Source organism: Cyprinodon tularosa, unplaced genomic scaffold (assembly GCF_016077235.1).
Source record: "Cyprinodon tularosa strain WSP-4 unplaced genomic scaffold, ASM1607723v1 ctg263, whole genome shotgun sequence".
NCBI lineage: Eukaryota > Metazoa > Chordata > Actinopteri > Cyprinodontiformes > Cyprinodontidae > Cyprinodon > Cyprinodon tularosa.
In genome coordinates, this window is record NW_024038967.1 from 723528 (window position 1) to 739738 (window position 16211).

Genomic DNA, 16211 nt, shown 5'->3' on the forward strand with positions numbered 1-16211 from the left:
TTCACACTGCAGCCTGAAGTGACCCAAATACGATTTTTTGGCCCATATGCGACCTGGATATGATCTTTTCTTGGCAATCTGAACAAAACGGATCCGATTTTTTTTTTTGTTTGTTGTTGTTTTTTTCCCTCTCTTCTTCCCCCCAATGCTACCCATGCCACTTTGCTATGTGGTCCTGAATTCGATACGAATCTGATCTTTTCAAATGCGACCTGTGTCTGAATGGCCAGACCTCAAAGCCAACAAAGGTCACTACTCTGGGTCTTGCTATGAAGAAGCAGCAAGAAAAACAACCTTGGCAGACGATGATGCACAGAGCAGTATTTATGTTTAACCATCTTGAAAAGATTGTGTTTTTATGGTAGGGAAAGATCGCTAGATGCGCTCCGGCAATACCATCCATGTTTACTTCTGTAAACACAGAGCACATTGGCCTGTGATGTCATTGCATCCTCTACTGTGCATGCAGGACACGCGTTGTATGACTGCAGTTCACACAAGAGATCACATACAAGTCGCATAAATTTGGAAATGTGAACAGCAACAACAAAAATATCGGATTTCACAAAAAAGTCGGAATTGAGCATCAAGGCCTGCAGTGTGAATGTAGCCATAAAGTAGTCAAAAGTATAGGCCATTTACTATTTGTGCAGTACAACAGTGGAACAAATGGCAAAAGAAACCATAAACGCTATGCTAAAACCACCATGCTTTACTTTTGGTATTGAAGCTTCAAGTTGACTAACAAATGTCCTTCATAAATTCATTTATTTGACTTTATGATCTCACAGTGGGTTAGGTTACTCGTTACATTAGCTCAAATAGTCAAAAAGTACGTGCCAAAGAAACAAAAGCTGCATGATATATACAGTGCTTCCGCATGACAGCTTTTTTTCTTGTTTTATAGCTGGATTATTATGGAGGGTTATTGCACAGGGTATTTACATGGGTATGTGTGTGTGTGTGTATATGTATGTGTATATATATTAGGGGTGTCAACAATAATCGATTCAGCGATGCATTGCAATGCAGGGCATGCACGATTCAGCATCGATGCGGCAACGTGCCATAATCGATTATGTCACTGTTTACTTTCTGGCCTCAAATGGACAAGTTGTGAAGTTTCAATTACTTCCAGGGGCATACCAACAACAATCAAGATGGCTGAGGCAGAGGGAGATGACCGCGATAGACGGGTAGGCCTAATTAAAAACGCACCAAAAGCTTGGAAAGCGGATATCTAGGCACATTTCGGATTTTACGAAGTCAATGGGATTTTGATGCATCGTAGAATCAAATTGAATCGAATCGTTACCTGGTGAATCGTAATCGAATCGTGAGGGCAGTGCCAATGCACACCCCTAAAATATATATATATATATATATATACTAATTAGTTATTGCACTGGCTTTCAGATAGAACCAGGTTATTGCACAGGGTATCAAATATTAATTGCACATCATACAATGCTCAGTTTTTTGCTGTTGTAGTGGTGCATTGTAGAGTCTGGTTGCAGCACGGATGAATGACCTGCATAAGCGCTCCTTTTTACAATCAGGGTGTAAAAGTCTTTCACTAATGGAGCTGCTCAGCTCCTTTACAGTCCGGTGCAGGGTGGAAAGGTGTTTTCCATGATGGATATAGGCTTGGACAGCACCCTCCTCTCAGACACTTCCTCCACTGAGTCCAGAGCGCAGCCTAGGACAGAAACGGTCACCACATCAGCCCTCATGTTGAATAGCTCAGGCTTAACCCATCTGACCTTTAAAAGTTTTCTCCAGTAGGCTTTCAGTTTGTCCGTTTAGCGTCTGCAGGCTTTCTTTTTCTTAAGGATATCTTTCTGGGTCAGATGGTTAAAAGCTGGACACTATTGGCGCAACCAGCTCAAACACATCAGAGCTGGTTCCGGAACAGACGAGTCATGCCCCTGGATCTAAAATCCAAATTTAAACATTATGTGATGATTATTCTCTGAATTTAAAGCAGGGACTGGAAAACAACCAGTATATATTAAAATTTTAATTTGTTCCAGTTAGAGGTGTGATCAGATACACTATATTGCCAAAAGTATTTGCTCACCCATCCAAATTATTGGAATCAGGTGTTCCAATCACTTCCATGGCCACAGGTGTATAAATTCAAGCACCTAGGCATGCAGACTGTTTTTACAAACATTTGTGAAAGAATGGGTCGCTCTCAGGAGCTCAGTGAATTCCAGCGTGGAACTGTGATAGGATGCCACCTGTGCAACAAATCCAGTCGTGAAATTTCCTCGCTCCTAAATATTCCACAGTCAACTGTCAGCTGTATTATAAGAAAATGGAAGTGTTTGGGAACGACAGCAACTCAGCCACGAAGTGGTAGGCCACGTAAACTGACGGAGCGGGGTCAGCGGATGCTGACGCGCATAGTGCGAAGAGGTCGCCAACTTTCTGCAGAGTCAATCACTACAGACCTCCAAACTTCATGTGGCCTTCAGATTAGCTCAAGAACAGTGCGCAGAGAGCTTCATGGAATGGGTTTCCATGGTCGAGCAGCTGCATCCAAGCCATACATCACCAAGTGCAATGCAAAGCGTCGGATGCGGTGGTGTAAAGCACGCCGCCACTGGACTCTAGAGCAGTGGAGACGCGTTCTCTGGAGTGACGAATCGCGCTTCTCCATCTGGCAATCTGATGGACGGGTCTGGGTTTGGCGGTTGCCAGGAGAACGGTACTTGTCTGACTGCATTGTGCCAAGTGTAAAGTTTGTTGGAGGGGGGATTATGGTGTGGGGTTGTTTTTCAGGAGCTGGGCTTGGCCCCTTAGTTCCAGTGAAAGGAACTCTGAATGCTTCAGCATCCCAAGACATTTTGGACAATTCCATGCTCCCAACTTTGTGGGAACAGTTTGGAGCTGGCCCCTTCCTCTTCCAACATGAATGTGCACCAGTGCACAAAGCAAGGTCCATAAAGACATGGATGACAGAGTCTGGTGTGGATGAACTTGACTGGCCTGCACAGAGTCCTGACCTCAACCCGATAGAACACCTTTGGGATGAATTAGAGCGGAGACTGAGAGCCAGGCCTTCTCGTCCAACATCAGTGTGCGACCTCACAAATGCGCTTCTGGAAGAATGGTCAAAAATTCCCATAAACACACTCCTAAACCTTGTGGACAGCCTTCCCAGAAGAGTTGAAGCTGTTCTAGCTGCAAAGGGTGGACCGACGTCATATTGAACCCTATGGATTAGGAACGGGATGTCACTTAAGCTCATATGTGAGTCAAGGCAGGTGAGCAAATACTTTTGGCAATATAGTGTACATAGCCAGGATTATTTCCACTCACTCGGGACATTAAACCAAAAGTTTGTATGTTTATCTATAAATCTGAACTTATTAGACATTTTTAACCAAAGTGAAACTATTTGAACTTGAAAATTCAGAGATGTTAGACTTTTTTTTATTCTTGTTAACTTTGTCTTGAACGGTTGTTTTGGATTAACTCCAGTCCTTGAGATAATTGGATTCCAGACATTGTTGGTCTCAGTGAAACATTTGCGTCCTGTTCTCAGATGCATGCTCATTAATCAGCTGAAGAGGGGAGGATGGCTTCCTTTATCTTTGTTTGTGAATGTGTCTGTAATGAATGAGCTGTGAGGTAAAAGCAGAACCAATCAGTTTGAGTGTCGGGGTCACCTCTTTGCTGGTAATTGTTACATTCCACACGTCATTCATCAAACACAGACATAAAGTGTTGAACAATCTATATTGTTCCAGGCCATAGCGGTTCATCTACTGATGTTTGCCAGGATCAAGACAGTGATCTTCCTCCCAGTAAAGATGCCGGTGACCAGTTCTGGCACTCCCATCGCTGTCATGTGTCTCCTTCTGGCATCACAGCAGACGGTAATGTCACCTGCAATCTGCCCATCTGCTCCTGGATGATTAAAGCCTTAATGGCAACATATGGTGACCGAGGCGAGTTTTTTTTTTTTTTTTTTTTTTTCATGCTGTTGGCAAGAACAAAAGGTTTGTATAATCACCAGGTGAGTTTGCTCCAAAGCTTTAAGTGCTCATTATGTTCTCATTATATAAAAGCTGCAGAGGTGCTTCTGTTCATTTGTCCCTTTAAACTCTGCTGTTGGATCAGGCTATTTTTGCAGGATTGGATGATATGGACACTGCAATTATATCCTTTTTCAGTTAATGCATCACCACGGATTGGGAATTTATACATATACTTGTTACTTTCTTAGGTAGACCTTGCTAATACTCGGTTGGACCCCTTTTTAACCTCAGAAATGCCTTTATCCTTTGTTTCATAGATTCATCAAGGTACTGAAAACGTTCTGAGAGTTTGGTCCATGTTTAGATGATTGCATCATACAGATGCTGCAAGTTTGTTGGCGGCACATCCATGATCCGTATCTCTTGTTCCGTCATATCCCAAAGCTGCTCTATTGGTTTGAGATCTGGTGACTGTAGAGACCATTTGAGGATAGCGAAGAAACTATATGACTAGACTAAACTAACTAGACTAGTGATTTAGGACATCAAACATTATCCTGCCTGAAGAAGCTATCAGAAGAAGGGATGGAGAGGTTGGGTAGGTTGTGACATTAAGGCCAGATTCTTATCCAACCATCCAAATGTTGCAGCGGAAATCCAGACTCATCAGATCAGGCAAGGTTTTCTCAATCTTTGATTGTCCAGTTGTGTGCCTGTGTGAATTGAAGCCTCAGTTTCCTGTTCTTAGCTGACAGGAGTGGCACCTGGTGTAGTTTTGTGGTGCCTTGGCCCATCCACCATAACGTTTGAAGTGTTGTGCACTCAGAGATGCTCTTCTGCATATCTCGGTTTTAACCATTGGTTTTTAGAGTAACATGGCTTTCTATCAGCTCAAACCCGTCTGGCCATTCTTTTCTTACCTCTAGCATCAACAAGGCACACAGAACTGCTGCTCACTGAATATTTTCTCTTTTTCAAAGCATTATACATAAACTCAATAGCTGGCTGTGCGTGGAAATCCAACTAGATCAGCATTTTCTGAAGTAATCCATTAGGCCCATCTAGCACCAATAACCAGGCAACATTCAGTTTAACTTAAATCACTTTTCTTTCATTCCTGTTTCTCTGACCTGCAAAGAAAATGTTGGGAAGGTTAAGCAGCAGAAAGGAAATTATAACTGAAAAATGGAACGGCCTTTGTTTTTTTTATTAATTTTGTCTATATCTTTACAGGATGAATAACAGGACAGACTGAAATGGATTAAGATGCAATGGTTAAGTTACAGGTTTGTATTTCTATACCTCAATGCTTTTTTGTGTTTTTTTTTTTGTCTTGTTTCTTTTGCTTATGTTTTTTTTAAATAAAGTTAAAACTCAATAAACTTAAGTTAAAAAGAAATAGATGTTAGCCAAATACTAATGTCACATTTTCAGAGAAATAAACTGCAAAGTGTTTCCATTTTTAGCTCAGCCAAACCTATTTGTGAAGAGAAGTAGGTTAGCCTATTATAGTCTGTATATTTCGTGACATATTTGGATACATAAGCTCTTAAAATCCAAGTGATTATTTAATTAAACTTGAATAACTGAGGACACATTTTTATATCAAATAAGATTAAACATTCAGCTCTTAGACAGCACAGTGTAAATTGAAGAATTTTTAAAACGGCTGCCAACATGTCAAGGTCTGGTGCTAAAATAAGTCTTAAAAGATCTGAACATTTGATACGGCCTAAAGCAGGGTTCTTTTTTTTTTATATGAAAGCATGTCTCTACAATAACAAGACTGCACAGGTTTCACTTGGATAGGTGTGCACAGTGAAAACCTCTAGTCTCTGGGGAAAATATGAAAGACAAACAAAAGTTCAATGAGTGAAATGTGACCAGAACCTCTGAAACGATTCTGGACTCGTTATTCTGATTAAAAAAGAAGCCTGTCAACTGTTGTTGGCAGAGCCATACTTTGAGGATCCTTTACTGCAGTAGGTTGTAGTTAATTTGCAAACACTACCAACATGTATTCAGTTGTGCACAGCAGTAGGTGCTTTAGGAAACAAAATGAGATAAAAAAAAAAAAAAAATAAGCTATTTAAGGAGATCTGAATCATAGAGCTTTACAATGACCAGAAAGCTTCCAGGTAAGATGGAGGGTCTGTGGCCTAGTCAAAGCCCAGATCTTGTTCTCACAAAAGCTTTAGGGTTACTTTAAATGGGCCACATGTGCAAGAACATCCCAAGATATCTCAAACGGATGTCAGAGTCTGGTGGCTGGTTATAACAACAGTCTAAAGCTATTTTATGTGAAGAAAGAAAAATATCAGAGAATAAAAGTGTTCCAACCTTCCCTCTACTGCAAAACATTTTAATCTCTTTTCTAGAGGAACAAATGAATTCCAAAGATTATAGAAACACATTTAAAAATGTAGGAATAAATCTGAATATCGAAATGTAAAACATTTTGAAATGTCATTCAGTCAAGACGGTAGGTTACTCTTTATGCTGATAACTCCTTTCTTTTTTATTGTAAACCAAAATAATTTTTTCCATGTTTACATAGCCACTGGGTTCTCTCTCATTTATATTACATTTCTATTACATTTACATACATTTAATTTGGCTTTTAATCAACATCAAACTTGCAAAACATAAAATGTTTCTTTTTAAGTGAACATTTGCTAAAATTGTTAGTAAGTAAACTTTATACATAAGGCACTTATCACAGACAGTTATAAAGAGCTAAAACCTAAGAACATAAAAAAGACAAGGTCATGCTGAAGCGTGTATTGAAACACATTAATACTTTAAATCCTGTCTTAAAGCCTATTTCACCAAGTTAATATGAATCTTTGTATTAGTAAGAATATATATTTTATCTAACTTTTGTTCATTTTTTTTCAATCATCTCATCTTTTTTTATTATTTTATTTTTATTCTCTTTGAATGTTTGTTTTGCCTCTGTACAACTACACTGTACTTGTCTTTTCTCATATTCAGCAATTTCTATTATCTTGCCAATGAAATGTGATATAAAAAAACACAACTTCTCTTGCCCTTTTCAAGAGTGTGTTTTAATTTCAGTCATAAAATATATAATTTGATTTTTTAAATCTCCAACTCCTCCTTTTTATTTATTTATTTTTTTTTCTTTACACCGCCAAGAAATCCAAACTGAATGATTCTCTGACTTCAGTTTGTTGCTGGGCAGTTATAGTACCTGCCCCCTAACTGCTTGTTACAGCACAGAGATTGGTGACTTGACTGATCAAAGAGATGTTTAGTTAAAGACATTTCACTCACCTCCTTATAGAAGATGTGCAGACCTCCTGTGATCAGAGGGGGAGAGGTCACTGGTCTATCACAGGGCACCACAAACCTGCAAGACACAACCAATTCCAAACAGTTTGTAGATTAAGTATTTTTTGACATTGGGATGCAGACAGAGTACCCAGAGGAACACCAGAGATGGCTATGCGAATTCATTTGAATAAAGATTTTGGGAATTTATTTAATTTTATTATTATTATTTTTTTTTTTTTTGGCCCTAACCTTACAGCACAGTGCAGGTTACTCTTGGGATTTCAGAAAGAAATACCTGCTATGCATCGGTTCGCTCTCACTCACAGCTCACATTTATTTTCCTTTGGTATCTTGAGAGTTTAGCTGAAAATGGAAAAAAAAAAGGAAAGAACAAAAACACTAAGGTGAGCAGAACAAAAATAAAATTATTTGTCAGGCATTACACTGTTTCGATTGAACATAGATTTTGCATCTTCCGATCATCCACCTATTGTTAGACCCCTGGTCCTTGCAGGACTGAGGAGCAAATGGTCCCTTGACCAACGATTAGTAGTTCTGTACACCCTGGGCAGGTGGCCAGTCCACATAGGGTTAAAGAAAAAAAGACCAATCTGCCTGGATGTTACTGGACTGTGGGAGGAAGCCAGAGACTCAGCTAGGTTCACACAGAAAGACCCTGGGCTGAGATTAAGAACCATTGTTCTTCTACCTCAAAAATGTATTATAATGATTACTATATATAATAGAAATATATGTATAACATATAAAACCTATATGTATAAATGCATTTAATGGATTACATTTTTGTTGGGGTGTGTTCAAAATCTGTATCTGGATAAAACTGTCTTCATAAAACCCTGCTGGACTACCCCCCACTGACTGAATTAGTAGACTTTGGCAAAGAGTAGACCACATTTTAATAACTAGCTGTTAGTTTCTGCAAATCCTTGAGCACAGTTATTGCTGCAAGGAATGCCACAACTAGTTATTAGGTTTCGGTGGTAATTACTATTCACAGAGGGTCTGCTTGGATTGGAGCTTTAATACCTGCATGGTTTATTCACTCTGGCTGCCATGGTCTGATGTTGCCATTTTTAATAAATTTTACACAAAAAAACAGAATAACTCATACAGAATACATGTGCAATGCTGTTACCGGTACTTACAAGCATTTCAAATAAAATGTTGGGTATGGGACCTGAAGAACTGGGTCCTGTTACCCGAGTTATGACTGATTTTAGCTGGCAGCAGGTTGTCCAATATCGTTAAAATAGCTTTAGTTCCTGAAGCATGACAAATGTATAGTCTGGGTTATTTCTCTACTTTGGGCTTTCCTAATTCCCATAAACAATATGAACAATTCATGGATACCAGAACAAGTATAGATTTTTTTGCTGGCCAAACTGACTTGTGAGAAGCAGTTAAAGCTGAAGTAATGTGAACTACTGATTGTATTTGCGCAAACAGAGAATCTTTTCCTTCTTCTCATTTCTAAAAATGGACACCTATATATTCCTGTTAAACAAGCAGAAACTCTGTCATGCACCTGGGCCAAACTGCTGCAAACACTCCTGTTCTCACTCCTCCAAGGCACTAATTCAGCTCTCTGCTGGAATGATTAGCTGAGTCTCCCAACAACACTGAAACGGATTGCAAACGGCTCAAAGCCTTAAAACCTGCTCTCTGTGTATTCCTGCTCTTTTTGCATTGCAGCTTGTGTTTATGTCTGTCTATGAAAGGCAGAGACCTGCAGCTTAGTGGAGAAACATTTTCTTATATATAAAAACGACATGTGAGTCAGTATGAATTATGCATTTATTTATTTGTTTTTGATCGATAATGAAAGAAAAATCACATGAATTCAAACTAATTCTTCTGAATATTTTTGTTTTTTTAATTCATACTTAAGAGAAAACATCATTACAACTCGACTTTAAGAAATATCATGATAAAAAGCACCTATATATATATTTTTTTTAAGATTGTACATGTCTGTCACCTTCCCTGTCCCTCTTCTCTCTAATGGCTTTAATGTTTGGGTTCCTTCGCTTCTTATAGAAAGGGAAGCTTTCTTTGCAGCAGGTTTCTGTCCAGATGCTCCTCAGAGAATAAATAGTTTGAAATTCCCTCAAATGCCCCTGCTGCATTACATCACACCGAGAAACGATGGCAAACTTGAGAGGCATTTCACGCTGCATTACATCAGCATGCTGGCATCGCCACTTAGTGAGCACGTTGGCAAGCTGATGTTTGCATTTGGCTCAGACTGCTTCTTTTTATCGGTGGGCCCTGAAAGCCGTAGGCTCTTTGTTTTAATGGCAACTCTGCATCATTTCAGTATTTTTATTTCACTTTCTCTGCATTTTCCTGAAGAGGAAAAAAAATATTCTCCTCAGCATCGGTGCGAGCTTTGTTGCAGCACATGAATTGGACAGAAAGCCCTCTCTGCTGCTGCTCTGAGATGTATCCTTAAAGCTTTGCTCCTCATCAGGAACGTTCATTCCCAAACCTTTTTAAACAGAAAGTTAAAAGAGCGTAAAGAAGTATCTTCAAATAAAGCTCCAGGAACATTCACATGTTCAGGAATACCACAGGGGATGCAGCACATTATGTTCAGGATCATCTGTGTAAATCCTGCCACATGCTTTTATTGTTTCTTTGCAAGCCAGTGTCAATATTACATGACTCAGAGCTTTGTGCATCCCAAAGACTGACGTGTTGTGTATTAATGAACAGCGTCTGAGCCAAAGAGAACTGGAGCAAGAAATTACAAGCTCACACTCCTCCTCCTCCTGTTTCTCTGTGGATTTCATCACCACTAGAGGCATGTTCTCCTGATTTATGAGGCAGATAAAAAATAGCAGGAGTGTGTGGATTACGTCCTGACTCTTTGCCACATGAACGCAGCACACGTTGGCAGCACGGTGCGTCTCCAGACAACTGCTCCTCAACCTATCGAGGCTGGAAAATGACCTAGTTTCTTCAGGCTGCTGCTGCTTACACACACGCACACACACGCAGAGCTCTGATGACATTGTCAGTCAGAAAGCATCCCTCACAGCAGTGAGGAGCTGGATGCAGTTACTGTAACTAAAGCTCTGATCCACCTCCCATCATGATGAAATAATCTGCAGAGCTTTAAATCCCTGCTGTCCTCTGATTGAATGCACAATGGTGTCAATGGTTATTGATGCTGCTGGCTGGCAGGCGGCCAATATATGCTGATGTATTATTTTCTTTATGCCAGATAAGATATTTTTTTGCTCTTAATCATAGGCTGGCTTCTGTTCTCCTTCTCCGTAGAGGTTTTGCTTGTCAAAGAAGGTGTGTATATCTTTTCCGTCGTCATGAATATTCAGACAAGGTCAAGTCCTGCAGCCCTCATGAGCTCTCTATCCCGCTGCGGCTGTGTCCTGAATAATCTGCCTCTGGTCCCCTCATGTTCTGCAGCTTGTTCCTGCTCAGCCAGGATGGGATGGGGGGGGGGGCCTAATTCGGATTTGTTTTGTCCAACATCTGGCCACTCATTAGTCCTAGTTTTTCTATTCAGGCCTCTGTTACGCCTCTCAAAAGTGTTCAGACCTCTTAAACTTATTCCATGTTTTGTCATGTTACTTCTGTGTTTCTTAATAAAATGTATGTTCTGTAATTATTATCATCTTGTTCTCTTTTTGATTTGGGAGGAATTATTTGTGCAGATTCTCTTATGTTTTCTAGATATCTTTTTAATTTAGCTCCTTTTACTTGTAAAGTACATAAAAATTTTGAAATTAGACCACAGAAAGCATAAAGAAGCTGACTTGATTAAGCCTTACTTATTAAAACTGGCAGCTGATTTCATAGCAGGGCCATTGTCAATTATTTTCAGTCTTTCACTAAAAAAGAAGGACATCCCATCTATTTGGAAATCTGATTTTGTCCTCCCTTTATTAACAGTTGCCTTTTGAATTTCTGCTTCTTTTTCTATGTCTGCTTCTATCTCTTTGAACCCCAGTGATCCTCAGCTGATGGCTGCTTACTCCGAGCCTGGTTCTTCTGGAGGTTTCTTGAATATTCTCTGTAAAGGGCCTTGAGATGAGATTTTTTGAGAAATGGTGCTCTATAAATAAACTTAATTGAATTTAATTGAATTAAAAGGAGGTGATCGGTCAGTTCTTATCAATTATAGGCAACGTTCAATGTATGTGTTTTACTCAAAATTCTGGAGTCAGTTTTGATCAACTGAAAGAGTTCCTCTTTTTAAATGAAATCCCTTCCCAATATTAATCAGTCTTTTAAAAAAATAACAGCACTATCACTGCTCATAAAAAGGTGATAAATCACATAATTGTAGCACTTGATGTTTGTAACTCGATATTGTTCCTTCAAAAGCTTTTGACACTGTAGACCATGGATTTTTTTAAATGTAAGCTTCTTCTCATTGGACTGTCAGAGCATGCGGTTACTTGGTTTTCAAACTGTCTAAACAACAAGTCCCAGTGTATAAAATGTGATTCATTTTATTCTAATATTGTTATCTGTAGTGGAAAAAAGTATTCAACTGTTCATCCCAGTTAAATAAATGGAGATAGATGGATTTCACTCACTTTATTTTCATATCTTTGCAAAGAGAGAACAGTTCATCATACAGCCCGTACTGCTCTGTATTCGGCCCTGTTCTTCTTGGGTAGAGTGTGTTCCCCTTACTTAAAAGAATTGAAAGTAGTGAGAGTCGAAACAAATTACAGACACTTTGGTTAAAGAGTAACTTATTATGAATAAACCTTGAGATAGAATCTGGCTTGTTTTGGGAAGAAGGTATATCTGGTCTCCAAACACCCTCAGGTAGGGGAATTGTGTGGCCTTGCAGGTGAAACAGACTGAGTGAAAAGTTTTATTGTGACTAAATAGGATAAATTAATTTATGAAACAAGAGAAATCTAAATTTTCCGACCACATTACGATTTACAAGGTTGTGCCACAAGGACCTGTTTTGGAGCCCCTATTATATATCTTGTACATCATCAACAGAGTCAAAGTTTCTCTGATGCTAATATGCATTTTTATGCCGATGATGTAATTATTTACTGCTCAGGTTAATCTCTAGAACAGGCTTTTAATTCCCTACAGAAAGGCTCTATTACTGCACAGTATTCATTTATTAATATTAAATTATTTCTCACTGCTGAAAAGACAAAGTTAATCTTTCAAATCATAGGAAGGTGAATAAAACCCTGCCAGTAGTGTCCCCTGTGGAGGGCAATGTCATTGAAGTGGTAATTGCATATAAATACCTTGGTATAGTAATTGAATTAAACCTTTTATTGATAAATTTGTGTAGAAATTAAAACTTAAACTGGATTTCTTCTTTCATGAAAAGACATGTTTTTCTTTTGGAATATAAAAGGGCCTCGTCTCTGCCATGTTTTTATCAGTCTTAAATTATGGTGACCTTTTTATATGAATGCTACTTTATCTTGCTTAAAATGTTGGATTCTGTTTAACATGTTTTGTTGAGTTTCATGACAAACTGTAGAGCCATGACGCATCACTGTGACCTGTACTCTCGGGTGGGATGGCCTTCCCTCTCAACGAGGAGGCAGTGTCATTGGTACACTTTTATCTACAAGGCCTTCTTAGATTACTGCCCTCTTACATTTGTACATTACTTAACGAAGAGAGATATGGCCTCTAATGCCCTGAGATTCAATGATCAGCTGTTGCTCACTGAAGAAAGCCTTTAGCTGCACATCTCACCATTTGTGGAATGTTCTACAAAGAGACTGAAAGTTGAGTAAGTTTTTATCCTTAAATGCTTTTAGAAATGAGAGATTTGAGTCAGGTTCAGTTATCAGTAATTTTTTTTTTTTACTTGATATGCTCTTTTTATGTACCTGTCATTTGAATGTAATGCAAATGATTTTCTGTTCAATGAGTAACTTTGCTGTCTCTTGGCCAGGGCTCGCTTGTAAAACATGTTTTTTAATCTGAATTAGATTTTTTTTCCCCCCGGTTAAATAAAGGTTTAATAAATATAATCAGAAAAATTAAATCTGCTTGGATCTAAACCCAATGTGTCAAACTGGAGGTCTGTGGGTCGAATCTGGCCCTCAAGAACAGAAAAAAGTGTATATAATGTTTTAAATTGTAGAAAGCAACTAAAACAGCACATTGAAATACAATTTTAAAAGAAGAGCTCTATACCCTTTGGACAGGATAAATAAATAAGCAGTTTGTGCTGTCCCTGATCTAAGCCAATCGGCTGTAGCTCTGGCTGTGGGGTGGGGTTACTCTCCTGCAGAATGGGGAATCTTCATCACAGTCTTAAGTCTTTTCCAGCCTCCAAAGTTTTCTTCCAGGGTTGCTGTCGTGCATATTCATGAAAGCCTGATTCTGACACCTTTACACAGGTATGATGGTTTCTTCACTGTAAGTCATTAATTTGTTTGAGTTTACTTTTTGTCTCAGCAGAGTTCCTTTCTTGTTGGCTGTGTCCACTGCCTGTATTATGGAAAACTGTAATCAGGATTTTCCTTGTCGTTGTAAATCTTTGTCAAATATTTTGGATTCAATCCCTTTTTAATTTTCCTCACATAAATTGCACTCAGAATTTTACAGTTTAGGATCTTTTTTTTAATCAAAACTCCTTTACACCATCGTCTCTGAACCGTCTGCTGTGTTCCTTGGTCTCTCTGCTCCTGTTTGTTTACTGTTGCACCAAAACATCTTTCCATTTCCTTTATATCCTCCAGATACAAAAGAAATATATAAAATTTTGCACGCCTTAAAAACTCATCTGTTGTCTTATGTTTAGCCTAAAACGAAGACAGGATGTTCCCTTAAGTCAAATCTCAGCATCCTGTGTTTAATGATTTCCCATACTGAAGCTTTCACAATCTGATGCTGAAAGATGCAAACGTTTGCGTTCAGTTCAGCATTTTCTTTCTTCTGTTTTTTCTAAAAGTTATCTGGCTCAAAGCAGATTGCAGATTTGACAGATGTTAAGTCTGTCAGAGGTGCTTCTCTACCTTCAACCTCAGAGCTCGCTGGGATATGCTCTGATGCCCCCTTGACTATGACTAGCTGGAGGGATCCAAAGAATATAAATCCAAACAGGAGCAGAGAGAACAAAGCACTTTGAGCATTGAAAGAAATATCTTGCTGTGAAAAATAGAAATAAAGTTAATTTTTTCATCATTTAATGTGAAATAAGGCTCTGAGAACACGAAAAGCAGCCTCCTGTGGACCTGCTGAGAGGTTTGCAAAACTGGAGCAGTTGAGTCCTTCAGGGAAAACTGCCTGACCTCATAGGGTTAAATACAGCTGCAGCTTTACATCCCTGCAGGCTTCATACTGGTAGAGATTCAGCGCTTAAACTGGGAGAACAGGCTTCAAGACACAGGTTCAACTTAAATTACAACTCAAAATTAAAGATGCATTAATAAAAATGTCCCTGTTTGCATGCAAAGTCTGGTTGTATATTATATTTAAAATTCTTAAGGCTTTGGTACATTTTACCGGTCTCATGGACTGATTAAGTTGTTAGTGTTTGAGATTTAAATGGTGTTAGATTGTGTTGTGAACATCTTAATGGTGGCAGAGATATGTTGGCTAATCAAAGTTTTATCTTAGCCATTTTTAGCATGTTTTATTTTTCATTATTGTAGTGGCCTGGTTAATAAAATTGACTAAAATGTTCAGCATGAGTTAAATCTAACATCGTAGGAGCCTGTTCTGTTATATCTCAGCCAGTCAAGGTGAAAATGAATAAGGGGGGATTCCAAAACACACGGATGAAAAAAAATATTGGTTTTAATTTCAAGGGAAACTATTTAAGCACTGGATATGGAATAAAATCTAGCCAAATTATAAATTGTACACAATTATTTAAAAAACAAAAAGTAGCATTTGTTTTCTTAATTTCAGTATGTCTATTAATCCTATGAAGAGATAAAAGTTGTTAGAAATCTTTATAATTCAAGAAAACATCTGAGATCATTAGATTTCAGAATACAGGAAATTATATATAAGAAATAACTGCAGTAAAAAAACAGACAGTTTTAGGTTGCACCAAACATCCTAACCAAACTCCCGGTTCTCCATCTGCATGCTTTAGCTCGCGCATAAAATTATTTGCCCCTTCTAAATGACTAACTACCCCACCCTAACCAACACATGTGCAAGGAAAAAAATCAACTGCAGTAACTTTTTTCAATTAAATAAACAATAATCTATTTTAAATTAAGAAATGCCACCTTTAGAAAGTAATTATCTAATTTGGACAATTTTACTGTGTAACAGAATTCAAATTTTTTATTAATATAAAAAAAAAAATCTAAAAAAAAATTGCCAATATGCCCCAAAATATTGAAATATCCATTTATTGCACCAGTTTAAGCACTTTCTTGTTCTACTAAATGTGGAAGATTAAGGCAATAAAACACAAAGACTTTAGTATCTTTAGTATCTAAAGGTGTATATTAGATAAATGACTGAGTCTGTTAAAGGTATGGAGTATTAAAGTGGAAAATCTGCAGAATAGAGGAAGCACTGTCAGTCGTTTCCTAGCATCCCTTGTTGCCAGGACACTTCTTCCTACATCCACATCAAAAACTAAGCTTGTGACACATTCAAGTAAAATTGTTTTTGTTGTTTTTGATTAAAAAATGTCCTGTGAAGGGTAAAAGGTGTGCCTGTGTGAGACAAGGCTGCTGCCAAAATGATTGATGATTGCTTCCCTCCAGGCTGAGCTCCGTTTTAGCCTTCTCCAGCATCCTTCCAGGATGCCATGGTTACTCAGGCTCCTCAAACAAGACAACTGAAAGGGGAAAGATGAAGTCTCTCCTTTATGAAATACTCTAGCAGGGACATCTGAAGTAGTTTGAAGTAGAAGGCTGACCGGCCTCTCAGGCAGTGAGTGGAGGATTATTTTGGGAAGAGCTGCAG